The following is a 19,145-nucleotide window of genomic DNA, read 5'->3' as shown; positions in this document are numbered from 1 at the left end:
AATACGATTTTTTAATACATGTTGCATGTTGATTTTATTTATTATTCATTTAATTTGCTATTTATTTTTATCGTATAGTTATAAAATTAACAAAGCAATTATTATTTGACTATACATGTCATTAAGCTGACAGATATTTTTTTAACACCTGTTTCATACTGATTTATTTCATTTTAAATTAAATTTACTATATAACTAAATATTGTTTACAAATAATAAAACTTACGAACATGTCTTACAAAAAATTTATAAACGATACAGCAAATGTCATAAAACGAAAGTGGCGCTATTGACATTAGTTGCAATATGAGCTAAGTATCAAGTTCGAATATTTACAAGGTGCCGTCGATACTGTGTTATGTACTGAGAAAAAGATAAAATAGCACAGCGGTAAGGTCGTTGAATGAAATACGTATTCTAGTACATTCTACAATCACTTTTAATTTAAATAAATCGCGAAATTGCTCTAATAGTGCACGTAAATCGACGGTTACACGGATAAAACAAAATAGTAATTTTATTTCTCGATTTTACTTCATCAGTGTTATTAATATTGGGTGAGTTATATTTCTTACATAAAATATTTAAATTAAGATTCAAATTTACTATGTCATTTCATAAATCATTTAAGTTATATTTATAAATTACGTTCATCCCAAAACTTCAGACTAATCGATCACTCCACGTTGTTAAGTCCGCAAGTCTCTTGCCGCATATTATAATAATTATAGTTTAAGTTAATATGTATAAAAAGTAACCAAAATATATGGTTAGTTAAATTTTACATTGTAGGTATAATACATTATATCTTTAGTAACTAAATATTACACCTTTCGGTGTATAAGCCGGTTTTCCTCCCGTTTCGTATACTAGTCTTACTTTTTCAACGTCATTGGTTTCTTTTTTGGTTGCATTAAGTGTGACTAGTCATATAAACGTGTTTTATGGTGTGCAATTTTTTTTATTCAATATTACATTTTATTTATATTTCATTAAAGATCTTAATATGAGGTAGCATAATGTTGTTAAGCAATTTTTTTTTTTGTTTTTTTGTCATTATTTTTTAAGTGTTTAAGACTTTTGCTATATTTAAAAATACAAATCTTAACAACTCTCTCTAACACTTTATAAAAAAAATATTTGTCATTTTAATTGTTGAAATACAATATATAAGAATCTAATAAGAATGATGAATGAAAACTTTGCAATATATATTTATAAAATTATTACTATTATAGTTGAATTGAAATAGCCTTTTATAAAAAACTATTACTATTATAGTATTCAAGTATAAAATATTTAAAAAAATTACTGGTTGCAATTTATTTAAAACTACTTATTTTTTATTGGATCGAAATCTATTATTTTTAAATATTATTTTACACAATTTAATAAAAATGCTATTTGAACTCATGAATCAATTATTCTGTATTACCAAAAGTAGTGTTCCTCTTGTAGCTTTGCCAAAATCACTCTATTATTGAAAAATTACATCAATATTTGTTTTTTGAGTTTTAAAGAATAAAAAGTGTATTTTGGTGGAAAACATTTTTTTTGTGTTTTTTTAACTTCATCAATATAACAGAGTAACCAAAGAAACCTAGTGTTAAGACACTCCTAATGAGTAATGAACCTTTTATAATCTGTATAATGTTAGATCATGTTAATATTTTATAAACTCTCAATTGTATTACATAAGCACAGTATCAATTGTTTTAAAAGTAATATTATGATATCAGGTTTTATGAAACAAATGAATAACAAATATTGTAATATTGATTACATGTCTGCGGTAAATGTTATTATATAATTTTTTCTGTACTTTTATAAAGTTACTGGCTTTTCCCCCATCATCAAGTAATTTAAAGATGTGCATGACACAACAACAACATGATGAATAACCTTCCTTAGTAAATAGACTATCCGACACAAAAATAAACAAACAGACTTAAGCTTTATAAGAGTAGTATAAATTAAAAGTTTTTGGAATTTTATATGTTTATTGTTTATTTGTATATTTTGTGATATAGATATGCTTGAACATTTTATTTCTCCTGTATTATGTAGTAGTAGGCTGAGATTTAGAACTAGGTGTCTAGGTAATTAAATAATAATTACTTACTTTCATTATGGCATCCAAGTCATACATGCTTTGTTAACAGAACTAATTGTGCCTATACCTTGTCTTATAATAATCTATTCACATTTGTAATCTAATTTAAAATTTAATTTTATGGACTTTACAATTTACAATAAACTTCATGTCTCTTTTTTTATTTCAATCATCCAGTACATTTAAATAACTCTCATTCTAATCTGCTTATAATTTAAAATTAGTCACAGATTAAATTTTACAAAGATAAACACCATCCAAAAATAAGAAGATTTAAAAATCTGATAACTTATTTTTGCAAATTAAATGTTTTATTACAATGACTGGATTTATCTAAATTGTTTGTCGTCATATCTTTCACCTTGGCGGTTAAATCGGACCTGCCACTGATGTCTACTTTCTGATATAGGGTTGACATACTCTTAAAAAATATGTAAAAAAATATTACAAAAATATTTTACCAAGTCTAATTTTAAAATTATTTTTTAAATTTTCTTATACAACATAGTTGACGATGATCAAAATCAATGTAAAGTACGGTCGACCCGTATTTTTCCTGAACTTGAAATTTGAAATTATACTTTTTTGTGAAAGTCTTTTTTTAATTTACAGCACGATTTTTTTGTTAAAAATTCTGTAGTGGGAACCAGATTGTGCTGGTTTTGGCACGGGCCACCCGGCTTCCCCCATTCTTACGCCCATGGTCGTATTAAATGTGGTTAAAGGCTATCTCATTCTACAAAGTTAAAAATAAATCTTAATAATAAGAAACCGATAAGATAATAAAAACTATATTTTTATCTATATTAATATAATAAAACGGGAGAGTTTGTTTGTTTGTTTAAACGCTAAGAACTAAATCTCGGGAACTACTGGTCGGATTTACCTTTTTTGTTTAATATGAAAGCTACATTCCATTTATATACCATTACGATTTAATCCTAAGTTAGCCTTAAATTACGAAATAACAATAATTATAAACGCCATCTTGTCACTTTTACCGCTTGCGATGCAGAAATACTCAAATATGTAAATACATTGTACTAGAAAAACATTCATTTTCATTAGTATATCTAATCTAATATATATTTTATAAATAAATCACAATAAGGCATTTCGTGACAAAAAATTATAGAAAATTGCAAGGTGATGTTTCACAGTTTTTTATTTGACAAAGATATATTGAAACTTACGAACGAAAGATATTCCATTAAAAAATTTTAAAAATTACCTTAACGCTGTATCCCGCACACAACAGGGTAGGCAGAGAGAACCTAGTGTTAAAACACTCTGTTCCCCACTTTCTGCCGAATTCTGGAGGCATTCAACTTTCACGCAAAAAAATATTGAACGGATTTTAATGAAACTAATATAGCTTTTACGTCAGAATAAATAGACACCTAATACATACCGTCACTGCGCTGTGGCATAAGCATGTGACTATAAGCGCGGCATGGGATGTCTTAACACTAACATTTCCTGTTTCTCTGATAGAAGTAGGCAAAAAAGTCGAGTTGAAATTAAAGATCAAAACAATAAAATATATATAGATATATATATTTAAAAAAAACTTTTTTTTAATATGTTAAATTAAGTTAGAATATGTACTATAGTTATACCATATCTTTAAAAAAAACAATTACAAATTTAATTACAATATGTCAGGAAATAAGAAATATAATTAAACGATCTACGTACATAAGTGTTATTGAGATTTACTTAAATAGAACTGCAAGTCACTCACTTTAAGTGCTCAAGTACTATAAATGCTGATATATAGTACGGTCTACAAGTAGTGGCCGCCCTGAAATTAACTTTAGATGGATGCGCATATTTGTTGTTAGGAATTTTCTTACTTTTGTTTATTTCTCCCCGAGTATACAATACACAAAAGTTCAGAAAACTTAACTTCAGGGCGGCCACAACACGTCGACCGTACTATACCTACGTATTATCAAATGTTGCATAATATTCTGCAATAGTGAATATATGAGGTTAAATATTTTTCTTATTACGTAGATTTATATTTATAACACTTTTATAGAGGACTTTAACAAATGAAGACAGGCTGTAGTGGCGCAGCGGCATAGCGTCTGACAATAAACACGATGGTTGTAGGTTCGTTCCCATTCGGGGGAATGAGTTCCATTTCATCGCTCTAGTTACAAAATAAAGACGGAGATCAATTCCGCCTTTCAACACGCAATGTTTTGAAAATTGGGCGGAAAGTTTGTAAAACTGATTCTCCTGGCTTACCCCGTCAAATGCAGAAGGAAGGAAGCTAGCTGGTATTAGACGCCTTCTAACGTCGAAGCTAAGTAGGTATGATATAAAAGAAGAACCTATTTCTACATATAGTGACTAACATATATATACTTATATGGTTACATACAGTAGACCAACCGTAACTTTAATAAGAAAAGTTTTAACCACCGTATTTCGAGGAGGGATGTGTATGCTTAATTTCCTAGAGCACTTGGACGGTATCCAAAAAGCGGTATCCAAAAATCAATATATGAACTTTTTGTATGTAATTTTAGGAATACATATAATGTTTATATTGTTTAGGACAAAGAAACTAGAAGAAGTGCAGAACGGAGTGTCTTAACACTAAATTCACTCTGCCCGATTACATATAACTATGTTTTCAGCTGTATAATTTAATATTGAATTGTTTATTATTCTTGTTCAGCAGTAGAATTTTATATGGTCGGTACCTACATTATTGTTGATCTATGTGAGTCTTATGTAACAATAAAACAATGGGATGTCGATAACTTCTGTTTATAGTTATTATTTTCTTGGAGTTAGACCTAAGTTGACCGCAGTGTCCAACTACAACCAGCTAGATGAATAAATACATTTAAAGCACCTTCTATTATTTGGAGATGATAGTGATGCAGTGGCACAAGAGTATGACTTTAAAAGCCATGGTTGTGCACTCGATTTCCCCTGGGGGCAATATATCGAGGCAAAGCCAGGCGTTAAGTTCTGCCGCTCATCACGGCAAACAACATGCCTGTAGAATAGGCCGGAAAGTAGGAAACGGAAAATGAAATGATCCTAATGGGAACAGAGTGCCTTAACACTAGGTTCCCAGGTTCGCTCTGCCTGCCCTGTCATGTGCGGTGCGAAGAGACCCCAGTGACAATTTTTTTTCTCCACTTTCTGCGCATCTATCATATTGATTAATGAAGTGCTTTAATCTATGGTTAGTATCGATTCTGAAATATGAACTAATCGATTACACAGAACGTAATGTTTATATTCAGCGGATTGACGGATTTTTCGCCTTTAAAATTAGAGTTTTAAGATTCAATATGGCATGCTCTAACAACAATAACTTGCACAATATGGCGAGTCGCCAATTTAATAACAAATGTATGTTTTGAGATTCTTTAGTTCACAAAAGCTTTATTATGTAATGTGTGTATAATATATAACATGATATCTAATTTTATATAAAAACTAGTGGACCCGAACGCGGCTACTCCCGCTTGAACTATACGAATATTTATTAAATATATTTATGAAATAATTTTCAGTTTTCAATAGAGAGCTGCGTTAAGCAAGCTCATTTTGGGTAACGTTTTCTAACAACAAACTTTGCAAATCGTTGCTTAGCAACGGTCGCATAGCGACGGTTGTCATTAACATGGCGGAATAAATTGCATGTCAAATTAATAAATATTTTAATATATTGGTATATGTCGAAAATATTACAAATATGAGAAAAAAAAGTATCCTATGTTCATCCCGAGACCCTCAAGTATCTTTATATGAGTATCTTATCACAATTAAATTAGCGGTTTGGCCCTGATTGCGTAAAAGACAGACAGACAGGCAGAGTTACTTTCGAATTTATAATATACGTATGGTTATTAAACAATGGTCTCATATATTGCCGGTACCGCCATGGCATATTAGAATATAATTAATAGCACGCAATGGTATTGAGTTTGAATCTTATTTAGTTAGTTACCCAGTTAAGATATTTTTCGCAGACCGTTCATTAAAAAAAAACCACGATTAATATCTTAAATAGCTGGTTTGCGAATTAAAATATCTACATATTATATTGTTGGATTTGAATATTATTTGCTTATAGTTATCTACTTAGTATTTACGCTTTCGAGCGTCTACAATATTTTTTTTCAGTATGTATAAGTAACGTGTTTTTTTCTTATATCGATTCGCAAAGAAAATTTAACATAACATGCAAACTTAGCTAATACAATAAGTAAATTGTATATCTAGCTCTAAGCTTATAAAATGTTATTACAAAATTTAAAAAAGATAAAATGGACGTGTTTGAAATTGTACACCTTTGCTGTTGTATAATACTGTTAATAGTAATCTTATTCAGATTGTAAGACATATTGTAAAAAGATAACTAAGTACTATCTATATCTCATTAAGCTATCCAAAGGTAAATATGTAATTTCTTAATCATTAATCCTCTAAAGATATTATTTGGTTTTAGTTCGTTGGCAAAATTAAAACATAACAAATATCTTAAATCTACCTGTAAGCATACCATACTATGTGATGACTATAGGTTCTATTCCCACTCAGTGAATTTTTATATTTATAATTATTTTTACATTTTCTATCTCGCTTAACACGGCGCTGTTGGTTTGCCTGCTAGGTGAAATACACATTAAAAGAATTTTCTTCATTCTCTTCCAACTTGGCCTTTAATATTTTCGTTAAATAGGTAGAATAAGCCGAGTAAATAATATTCCCTCAAATTGAACCTACTACCTTCTCGTTTAGTTATTCATAAGTCAACTGCGTAGTTATGGCGTCGTTTTTATTTGAACATGACTATGACGTTGTCTAATTATTACCATATTCAAGCATACATAAGACATATGGTGACCTCGTTACTATTAATGTCAAGTTTAACACGATATCCATTTAATTCATTAAAATCTGTATCTATACTTATAATAAAATTGTAACGAAACGGTGTCTGTACATGGAAGATAAAAAAAAATGTTATTGGTGATATTTAATAATGTAATAGAAAAAAAAAACAATGATTATTTTCTGTTTGTCTGTGTGTTTGGTCACTATAATCTCAGAAACGGCTTAACCGATTTAATTACAGGTTTCACTATTGTATTTTGATTTCTTTTAATATTTTGCTGTTTATTTTATATCAATCGGCTTATAAATAAAACAAGTTATAGGTACCATTTTAAAAAAAAATGTTTGACTAAATTGCTATAAAAAAAATATTTTTTATCGACTTCACTGATCTCACTTTTTATCGACTAGACTGAAAATTTAAATTATATGAATTACTAGTGGACCCGGACGCGGCTACGCCTGCTTCAACTATAAGAATATTTATTAAATATATTCATGAAATTATTTTCAATTCTCAATAGAATTAGTAAGAAAATATAAGCTCAAATAATCAAAAAGAATAATAAGTAGATACACATTATTAGAAAAAATTATCTGAATTATTGAAATGAACTAACAAAAGGATTAAAAGTAACTAAAGGATAGGTATTCTTAATATATTAGAAAAAGTACCTAAAGTTTTCCGTACGTGCGTACATAGATATCGACTCTACGAAATAACTAAACATTTATCTCTATTAAGTAGGATAATTTTAGCGGGCAATATCAAATAAAATAAGAAGAGAATCAAAGTGTATTTTAAATTAATTATAAACAACAAATAAAGTTCGAAAATGTATGAAAATTTATAAAACCGTCAACGTCATCTGCCCGTTCGCGTCGGTCATACTCATACTGTGTCGCCCGCTAGGTGGCTAGGTCATTTGGAATCAGTGACATCTCCTTAATTATTTATTAGAATGTTATATAGTAAACTATAATTTCAATCTAGATAAAATGCTAAAAGTGACTATTATATTTATTTTCATAAGGATGAATATCAAAACGTCGCGGTGGCGGTCGCGTAGCAACGACGGTTGTTATTAACATGGCAGAATAAATTGTATGTCAAATTAGAATGTACTTTAAGATATATTAGTGTATATGTGTAATGTAATGTTATATAGCCTATAGCACTTCTGAAGAATGCAGCTTTCATACAAAACAAAAACAATGAAAATCGGACCAGTAGATCCAGAGATCTTAGCGTTCAAACAAACAAACAAACTCTTCCGCTTTATTATATTAGTATAGATACATAAACACCAAAATATTATTTCAAATATTAAACTAACCCATAACCAATGATGATTTAATATGAATTTAAATGAGTTTCTGAGCTTAGCGCTATCAACCAAACATTTTGTTTCTGCTTATTATATTAACAAACAGACAAACTAATATACACAGCTTATTATATTATTTGATATATTTTTCACAAATATTTTGCGTTACATTATATAATGATAAAACAATAATACATTAACCATGAACCCTAAAAGATAAAAGATCAGATGAAGGTATTCGCTTTGTACCTATATCTAAACCGGAAAATAACTTGCTATATTATGAAATATTCTGATGGTTCAGTGGTTAGTAGCTCTTACGCTGGGATACAAGTTCAATGTCTACTCTTTTTTCACGCCCTCTTTGCCATATGCTTCTTTGGGATGTATCCCAAAAGAAGGCAAAGGGAACCTAGTGTTAAGACTCGCCGTTCGCTCCATGCAATGTTAGAGATTTTGCGTGTTGAGTAGCGGCATTCAATGCAAGGCTTTGAAGGCTTTGTCGTGTTACCAGAGCTAGAAAATAAAAATAATCCATGATTTCATACAATCCATTCATTCCGAGCAGGAATCGAACCCACAATTATTATATTACCGACACCTGAATTATTCATCTTTTGAAGCTTAAAACCAAAGTTATACAGGCACCGATGACGTAAACAGACTAACCGTACAACACCCACGCAAGAGAATCTATATATATAAAAGGACTTGTCCTCACTGACTGAGGTAAGACGCACGCACAGCCGTAACCGCTGTGCGTAGAAACGTGAAATTTGGACAAAAGTTTACTTTCATAATCTGGACATCCACTAAGAAGGGATTTTGAAAAATTTTAACCCTAAAGGGGTGAAATAGGGGTTCAAAGTTTGTATGGAAAAAAATTTAAATCATCACCGATTTTTATAAAATTTGAAATTTAGATTTTTAAAAGTATTTAATTGAATACGTGTTTCATCGTTTTCTAGAATTCTCCCCCTAAGGGTGCGAATAAGGGGTTGAAAGTTTGTATAGGTTTTTTTTAAATCGTTACCAATTTTTATTAAATTTGAAATTCAGACTCTTAAACATATATAATTAAACACATGTTTCATGGTTTTCTAGAATTCTTCCCCTAAGGGTGCAAATAAGAGGTTGAAAGTTTGTATAGAATTTTTTTTAAACCGGCACCAATTTTTATAACATTTGAAATTCAGACTCTTAAAAGTATTTAATTGAACACATGTTTCATGGTTTTCTAGAATTCACCCCCTAAGGGTGCAAATAAGGGGTTGAAAGTTTGTATGGAAAAACCTTTAAATCGCCACCGATTTTTATAAAATTTTAAATTTAGACTCTTAAAAATATTTCATTGAACACATGTTTCATGGGTTATTAGAATTCACCCTTAAATACGCAAGCGAAGCTGCGCGCGTCCGCTAGTAATCGATAAACCTGTTTCATTTAACATGAGTTTGTTGTTTTTTTTTTTTTTTTTCTTTTTTAAACTTTTAAGACTTTTTTAACTTCGTCATGGCCTAACAAAAGTTGTGTGAAATTGAACTGCTTGTAAGTTATTCTAGAGACGAAGATAGAAATAATTACTTCAGTATATTTTTTATATTCTTTTTAATATGCTAAATTATAAACAACTTTTTAAGTCCAGTAGTCTGTTAGTCACTCAGTACCGAAAAAGTTTTTTTATATTCCTTAAAGCGCAGAAAAATCAAGTTTCTAAGTTAACGTAGTCAAAAGATATCAGCATTTATGCTTTGTTACTACCATAAAAAAACCGGACAAGTGCGAGTCACCCACGGAGCGTTCTGTACAAAAATTGAAGATCTCGAGCTTTTTCTAAAATTCAGGCTTAGCTTAGCCAGATTATTCATCTGATACCTCACTTGAACTAGCGGCTTTAATACCAAATCTTGCCCCCCTCTTTAAATAAATATAGAAATATATTTTTATTAGGAAATAATGGCGCCGTAGATCTGAGTATATGGTATGAATTTCATCCCGATATCTCCAAACGTTCCTGAGATAACGCGGAAATATGTTTATTTCCTTATTCTGGTAAAATGAAAGATTGATGAAGTTCTGAACACACAACGCTGTTGCTGTTCAATGTGGAGAACGGAGTGTCCTAGCGTTTGGCGGAAAGATTTGTACAGCGAGTTCTTTTATTATTGCTTTGTGATGACGTCATTAGTTAGTTACAGGCAATAATTTATAAAAGAAACCAGTAATCAAAATGTGACAGCCACTTCATGGAATAGCAATATCAATATAGATGTAACCTTGAAGTACAGTCGACTCATTGTATCAAACATGTGGCTATGGTTACAATCGATACACATTAGGCTTGGGCACGACTACAGACATATATTATGTAGGGGTATATTATAAGAAAATATATAAATATAAGTAAATAGAATAGATATGACACTCTAGTCCACGAGGTGACTCCGTGCCCATGTACAGTGGGCATCAAAACTATTAACATGATGTACCTAATAAAAAACATTGTGGCCTATAGTCTTCTCCCATACATCGCATACAAGTGACTTCATAAAAATATTTTTTCATCTTCACTGGTATTTCTTTTGCTTAGTGTTTTACCAAACAAGCTCTTCAGTTTCTCTTCAGCTCCTGTCCTCCCTGGAACTGACATAAGTTGATACTAATATATATTTGAAATATATACTTATTAGTATCAACTTAATAGATCATTTATTATCAACCCAAGAATATAGAGAGTTGGCACTCACATCGACCCGAAGTGAATGGATGTGCAGAAGTACAGAATAAAATAGATCTTTCTCTTAACTTATTTTTGAAGGTCAGATTACCCATTACTTGGCAAATAAAATATTTGGCATTCGTATGACATGAAGACATAAAATTTCTTTTCCAAAACAAAGCTTTAAATAATATTATAGCTTTCAGTGTAGTTACATCCCGTGTGGCTATTAATTTTATGGGAAACTCCCAACTGCTACAAACACTGGAGTGCTTATTATGAAAGTATATGCTATATATACGTGCATATATAGTACCTATATATATATATATATATATATATACTTACATTTGTACATTAGATCATACTGCACAATTGGGACGTACCTGAAAATTATGTAGGTTCTATTTTCCGATCAGATTGCAAAAAAACGGAGTACCTTATCACTAAGTTTTGTCTTTCTGTAGATCATCTAGAAAATAATAAGGTTCTTTGGAGTTTAGTTTTTATAGTTGAATTGGTAAAACGTAGGTACAATACATATTATTCAAAATAGTAAGAAAATTTTATAATCGATCTGTCTAGCCACTAATTTTAATTCTTCCATTATAACATTTTCATCATAAAATATAAAATAAGTAAAATATTGTATTTAAGTTCTTTTACACTTCACACACCTATATAGCTATAATGTTTGCATTATTAGGTAGAACACTTAGGTAAATATTAAATCTATTTCCGCATGCTTCTACAAGTATTCGTTCGCAACATTGTTGTCATGGATTAGGTACATGTCGACGCTAGAAAACGATTTTGTTATATCTCTAAAGAGCTTTCTTTAGAGATTCGACAAGATCCCTTTCCAGCGTTAAATTGTGTTGAGTGGTGCAAGTTAACGCCGCACTTTTCACAAAGTTCATTCTGGGTAAAACTTGAAGTCACGAACAAGGTGTTTAGAGAGAGATCCCAACTGCGGCACAACCACGTAATATGAACATTGTAGACCTAGACCTTAAACCTATGGCTTCGACCAAATTTAACCACTAGGGTAAAGCTGCTATTGTGTCATGAGTCATGACACATTTAGGTGCCCGAGGTATCTGTGACCGCAGGAATAGGTTAACGATTAAATTTATATAATAATATTGTAGCCTATAGATTTCCTCTGATATATGGGCTATCCACTAAAAGGGATCTTTTATTTTCAAATCAGTAATTCCCGAGATTAGCGCGTTCAACCAAATAAACACATCAGCTGTATAATATTAGACTTGATTAGTATTGATTCTTACACAATGGCTCCGTTATAATATTAATCAAATCTGGCCTTGAATAATTAATTTATCTATATATTATAAAATAATGTATGTATACAGGTATATAATCTTGTTATATTTTTTGCCAATTTCCGCATATAACCTTGTAATTTTTATATGAGATTATGATATAATATATATTTTTTGTATAATCTTTCCTGTAGTGTTAAAATTTTGAAACCTACCTACTACCTCAAAAGGAAAAAAAATAATAATACCTACCACTTGATTTCGGAATGAGGCGTCTGGGACGGTGTTCCTTTGATAGGTTTATGTGTGCGTGCGTCGTCCTTAACAAATGGTGTTTTATATTACAACGATAATTTTATTATAATAAAAATATTTCCTTTGTAACCATAAAATCCAGTGGCGGTGCAGCGGCACAACGGGAATTCTGTAGAATCCCACTTGGGGGAAGTTTTGATTTTCTCGCTCTGGTAACAAAAGAACGCACGGCATAAAAATTGGGCTGTGCGGATTATCTTAACACTAGGTTCCCGCAGCTTACCTTGCTATATGCGGAATATGGTATAAAAAAATATAATATATAATCATTTCTTTAATTAGAAATCGAATCCGCAACGATCCCGTTGGTAAACATATCTACTGCGCCTATTGGTGTCAAAATAATATAATACTACATACCCTAAAAAAAGATTGAACCTATGACCTCTTTACTGTATCACATCTAATTAATAAAAATATTTATCTTTTCAGATAGCGGCGCAACTTACAAAGTAACTGACACTAGCCTACAAAACGACTGACATTCGTTGATACTACCGCAAAATTGTCAGTAGTCGTGCGGCCTCTATAGACGTTGGACGTGTTGTTTGTTCTTACTGACGTGCTACAACAAGTTAATTTATTACGTGATTATTTTGTATTGGTAAGTAGTTTTTTTTATTATTATAATTAAACTTGAAGGTGAAATACTATTTTGATCAAATATATATTTTTTGTATCATTGTTTTAATGTTTATATAGTTGCAGGTACATACTTAGAATATTTTAGATTATTTTACTTAAGTATTATTTACCTACTTGAAAACATTAGTACATTTTATTACAGAATATTTAATTCTTATTTTAAATATTTTCAGTTTTTGTTAAGTCAATTTGAAATATTTAGTCAATAAAAAGCTAAATTATGACTTAACGTACATAGAAATAAACTTAAAAAGCTTTAAGTGCAATGATAAACTAGGAACCTTTTTAAATTAATTAATAAAATTTTCACGTGAAGCCGTCGTAGCACCTGGGGGAATGTAGGGCCTATAAAAGTGACGATTGTGAGTTCGATTCCCGATCGGGGTAATAAATTATATTCTTTTCTATCTTCATCCGACCTCGTTGGTGCAACTTAACGCCGCGGTAAATGAACCCACAACAATTGCGTGAAACGAGTATTTTAATAAGATTTTCTGATACAGTTTTGAGCTCCACCGCTCAACACTCGCAGTCTTAAATAACGGAGAGTGGAGAACGATTCCTATCTAGACTAGATTTCTTTATGTTTAGCCTGTGAAGTTAAAAAAAAACTAATTTAGTTTTAGTATAACAATGAAATAATTAAATTAAAACCGATACGATTCTATAATGAACATTATTTAAATTAATGTCCATAGTACCGCTCACATGTACCTATTTACATATGAAACAAATGTTAACATATTTTATATCGATTTTTCAGTGGCTATTTGTATAATATTATGACACAATTTATTCAATTAAAAATTATTACTATAAAAAATCTTTATTTAATGAAAAGCTCATGAATAGTCATGAATACATGATATATATTTAGTAATTGAGGAATATACTGGAATTTCATGTAAAAATTAAAACTTGTAAATGGTTAACGAAAAAGCGGCAAAGTGCGGTGTTGAGGTCCGCCACTCAACACGCAATGCCTCCAGAATTCGGTGTAAAGTGAAGAACGGAGTGTCTTAATACGAGGTTCCCTTTACACCCCAATTGTGCAAGGATGACGTCATGAAGAAAAATAATAATTAAGTGCTACTCTAGAATATGATGTCATATAACTTTAAATACACAATAAGAATGTCTATCTCTTGATAATATTATGGAAAGTCACCGCTTATCAGAAATATCTGATATACATTACTAACGCGAAATATCTAAAGTGCCCCCCTATCGATGTTATATATTTTTTTTATAATCAATGAATCGGAACGGTTTAGTATGATTATTTATTAAGATTATTTATAGTAAAGATAGTGAGTTCAAATTGCAAATTATTTTAGTTGTAATTAATTGGAAAAATACAATCAGAGGTTTAGGGGAACTTAATGCTAATAATAAATTTTATATTTTCGGGTATTTTCTAAGATTTTAATATGTCTTTTAATTAAGCAGTTCTGTTTCGAAAGTTTTAAACAGTTTGAGACTGTCGTGGCGCAGCCGTCCAGCGTCTGACCGTAAACAGGACAGGACGGTTGTAGATTCGCGTCCCACTCGATGTAACTTACGGCCTTTTTTCATTTCATCGCTCTAGTAAAGAGACAAAGTGAAATAACACTACTAAAAACCTATTACACTAAATGCTTTCCTGCGACGACAGCAAAATTTCTACAAAGTAATTAGGTACCTTATAACCTTTGTGAGTTAACGCTTCTATACAAAAATGTACAAAGCTCGGCCACTTAAAGATGATTAATTACTTCTTGATATTGATGTTAGTTAATGAGAAATACTTTTGGCAATAAATAGGTAATGCTTTAATTGATTTTCAATTATTATATTAAGCTACCAGGTTCCTAGTGCTAAGACACTCCATTCTCCATTATAAGTCTGTTTTAATATTAAAAATAAAGTTGATTGAAATCATAACGGAAAAACGGAGTGTTTTGACACTAGATTCTAAATACGATTAGAATTTATAGTTCTTCGATAAAATATATCCAGCCGTAATAAAATAATTATGATATTATATAAAACTAGCGGACGCGCGCAGCTTCGCTTGCGTATTTAAGGGTGAATTCTAATAACCCATGAAGCATGTGTTCAATGAAATATTTTTAAGAGTCTAAATTTAAAATTTTGTAAAAATCGGTGGCGATTTAAAGGTTTTTCCATACAAACTTTCAACCCTTTATTTGCACCCTTAGGGGGTGAATTCTAGAATACCATGAAACATGTGTTTAATTTTATACATTTAAGAGTCTGAATTTCAAATTTTATAAAAATTGGTGACGATTTAAAAAAAACCTATACAAACTTTCAACCCCTTATTTGCACCCTTAGGGGAAGAATTCTAGAAAACGATGAAACACGTGGTCAATTAAATACTTTTAAAAATCTAAATTTAAAATTTTATAAAAATCGGTGCCGATTTAATTTTTTTTCCATACAAACTTTGAACCCCTATTTCACCCCTTTAGGGTTAAAATTTTTCAAAATCCCTTCTTAGTGGATGTCCAGATTACGAAAGTAAAGTTTTGTCCAAATTTAACGTTTCTACCATCAGCGGTTACGGCTGTGCGTGCGTCTTACCTCAGTCAGTGAGGACAAGTCCTTTTATATATATAGATAATTATTATATTATATACGGAATATTAATAATATTAATGATACTTCAAAATTATATAAATTCTCATAAGTAATTGATTGTGGCGTGAGATATAATAAAGTGGGGAAATTGATAAAGCTTATCATTTTAAAAGCTACACTTGCATTCATATGATAAACTGATAACACTCGCTGTCATTAAAGTGATTTAGTGAAAGTGCATTTCATTTCCATCTATACATGTAATTAAATTAATTTATTTTTATGTTAAACCTAAAATATATATAAACAAGACATGTCTCGGAAATTGAGTGAAAAGTGGGGATCGGAATGTCTTAAGAGTAGATTACCTATGTCTACCCTTCTAATCTGCCGGGATACGGTATGAAGTTAGTAATGCCATAAAAAAGGCGTTAAAAATATATTCCATTTTACTTTTGTAAATATACATTACTAGTGGACCCGGACGCGGCTACGCCTGCTTGAACTATAAGAATATTTTCGCGTCGGTCATACTGTGCCGCCCGTAGGCTCATTTCGAATCAGTGACATCTCCTTAATTATTTATTAGAATGTTATACAGTAAACTATAATTTCAATCTAGATAAAATGCTAAAAGTGAGTATTATATTTATTTTCATAAGGATGAATATCAAAATGTCGCGGTAACGGTTGCGTAGCGACGCGACGGTTGTTATTAACATGGCAGAATAAATTGCATGTCAAATTAGAAAGTACTTTAAAATATATAAGTTTATATGTGTAATGTATTGTTATATAGCCTATAGCACTTCTGAAGAATGCAGCTTTCATACAAAACAAAAACAATGTAAATCGGACCAGTAGATCCAGAGATCTTAGCGTTCAAACAAACAAACAAACAAACAAACAAACAAACAAACTCTTCCGCTTTATTATATTAGTATAGATATCTAAAACAATTATATTTAGAATCTATAAACAATTATCTATTTTTTAATTATCATTTATTACGCCAATGTTTTCAATTCAAGGACACAGAAATCGTTTTTTTTTCGCATTTTTATTGTTCTATCTATCAAATATAAGATTTGATTAGACAAAAAAAACCTTTCCAAAAAAATTCATTTTTAGACTAAACTAAAATTTAAATCTTAGTCATCACAGTATTACAATTTCCCTATTAAAAACTTGAATGTAATATGAAAAATGCTTTATAAATGCCTTTAAGTAAAAAGATTCTTTTATATTAAGTTCTTTCAAGAACTAAGCATCGCCTTGACTTTCCAACGCCTGAATGGAGCGAGATCCGTTAATGCATTTTTTAACTGTACTACCAGATTTTTATTATTACCTTGACGTTCATATAAATATAATGAAATATAAAATTAAATTTATAGTAGAATTATTAATTGTTATTATTTACGTGCGATTGTAAACGGCTTGTAAGTTCGATCCCCACTCGAGGATATAAAATATTTAATATCTTCATTTTCTCCGTTCTGGTAAGGTTTTCGCACTGCTAAATGTTGTTGTGTTGCTATAAATGTAGATTAGACCACAATACGATATTATGGTACCATAAAGCTGGTCTGATGATGGAATTGGAAGATGGCTAACTGTTAAGTTTGTGCTCATTACATTCGTCTTATTAACGTGTTCTGTTGAAAGAAGCGAGTTTTTAATTTTTTAAACTATTAAATATTTTCGCATTGTTGATACCATTTTATTATTATAAATTGAGACCTTCGACGTATCTACTTATTCACTTTATTCTGTAGTAAAATGAGACTGTTCTCGTTTGTTCCTTTCAAACGTAATTCTAGTGCCTCTAATTTCATTGGAAGTCTAGACGTTCAAGCAAAATTTAATTGAATGATAAATTAATGTTTCTTAAGATTTAATGACAATTTTGTAATCTTAATTACATACCAGTGTGCCATTTATACCGGCGATAAATCATTGCAAATTAAATAAGTTTGAAGCAGTAAGGTTTGTTCGAGAACACACCTCTTAAAGCCGCACCCAGCATCTGCATATTAGGCCTTAATATTTCGTGTGACAGCTAGTATCACAATCATCTGGAAAGCGAGACTAACTTGATCTCGAAAAACTGGGTGTCATCAGCAAAGAAGGACAGGTACTTGATGACAAAACAACGATTGGCCCTGACTCAGATGAAGTTCTGTTCTCATCTTTGGGCTGGTGCAAGTTGAACCATTCGATTCATTAAGGACCCAATAATCTGTTGCATGTCAGTATGAGAAAGGGCTTAGGAGGAGAGGCTTTAGCGTGGAGACTTATCTCTATACCGTGTTCACCGTAGTTTTGTTAGCCAGGAAATCCAATCCTTCTAATGGAAATGGTACCCACAACCGTCGCATTTGCAGTCAGAAAATAACATAAAATAGACTATAAATAATGGTTTTACCCCACAAATTGTGATGTAAATAAGCGCGCCATGTTGTGACAGATTCATTCATAGGTGCTCACTTGTCGGTCTTCAATTTGTGTTTACTAGGAAAGTAATCTTCTCACGATATCTTATGTAGGCTCGTGCTCTATAACATTATTTTAATATACTAGGCCTTTTTTTAAAAGTTATATCCGCTAGACGCAGGGGCTCAAAGTGTGACTGTAAACGCGACAGAATGTGGGTTCGATTCCCACTCGAGGAAATGAAATATTCTATAATAATATTAATATAAATATTTTCGTTTCTTCACTCTGGTGTCGAGGCAAAGTGCGGCGTTGAATTCCGTCACTCAACGAGCAACACCTCCAAAATTCGGGTTGAAATTGGCAACGGAGTATCCTGCTTCCTACCCTGCTGTGTGCAGGATAAATCCAAAATAACCTTCTGAGACCCAGGCAAAATTACTAATTGGAGCAGCGTTTTTTGGAGCCATTAAGGATTAGTTTAAAAGAAATCTTTCGATGAATTATGTATTTTTGAACTATCCAACGCAAAAAGAATTTTACTATTCGAACCAGTAGTTAGTGTGTTCAACCAAACAAACTCTTCAACGTTATAATATTAGTAAAGATAGAAAACGCTATTTTAGTTTTCCTCTCTGTAAATCTAAATTCCGAGATACAGGAAATACTTGTATATTCTATTCTACAAATGTCATTATAAATTCATTACATTACGTACCTATAATGTTAATTTCCTCGAATTATTTATGCAACGTCTATTCACACTCTGATTGTCACGATTTACTAAGAAGGTCTCAATGGAACGGCGGAAGTCTTAACACTAGGTTCCCAGGTTCCCTCAGGTTACT

The 19,145-nt window shown here is 30.9% G+C and overlaps 1 protein-coding gene across 1 annotated transcript in view; it reads left to right on the top strand.

Annotated features, from left to right (window-relative positions):
* The first annotated feature begins 315 nt into the window (after window positions 1-315).
* Window positions 316-19,145, top strand: part of LOC146533637 (oxidative stress-induced growth inhibitor 1-like) — a 33,870-nt gene continuing 15,040 nt past the window's right edge. The window contains exons 1-2 of the mRNA XM_085193922.1: window positions 316-557; window positions 13,066-13,237. The gene's annotated coding sequence lies outside the window, so the exon portion shown is untranslated. The remainder of the gene's footprint in view (window positions 558-13,065; window positions 13,238-19,145) is intronic.

Source organism: Heliconius melpomene, chromosome 12, assembly GCF_056956725.1.
Source record: "Heliconius melpomene rosina isolate 202511_hmr_F chromosome 12, ASM5695672v1, whole genome shotgun sequence".
Classification (NCBI taxonomy): domain Eukaryota; kingdom Metazoa; phylum Arthropoda; class Insecta; order Lepidoptera; family Nymphalidae; genus Heliconius; species Heliconius melpomene.
The sequence above is the reverse complement of the archived record's forward strand: the minus strand, read 5'-3'. Positions and strand labels throughout refer to the sequence as shown.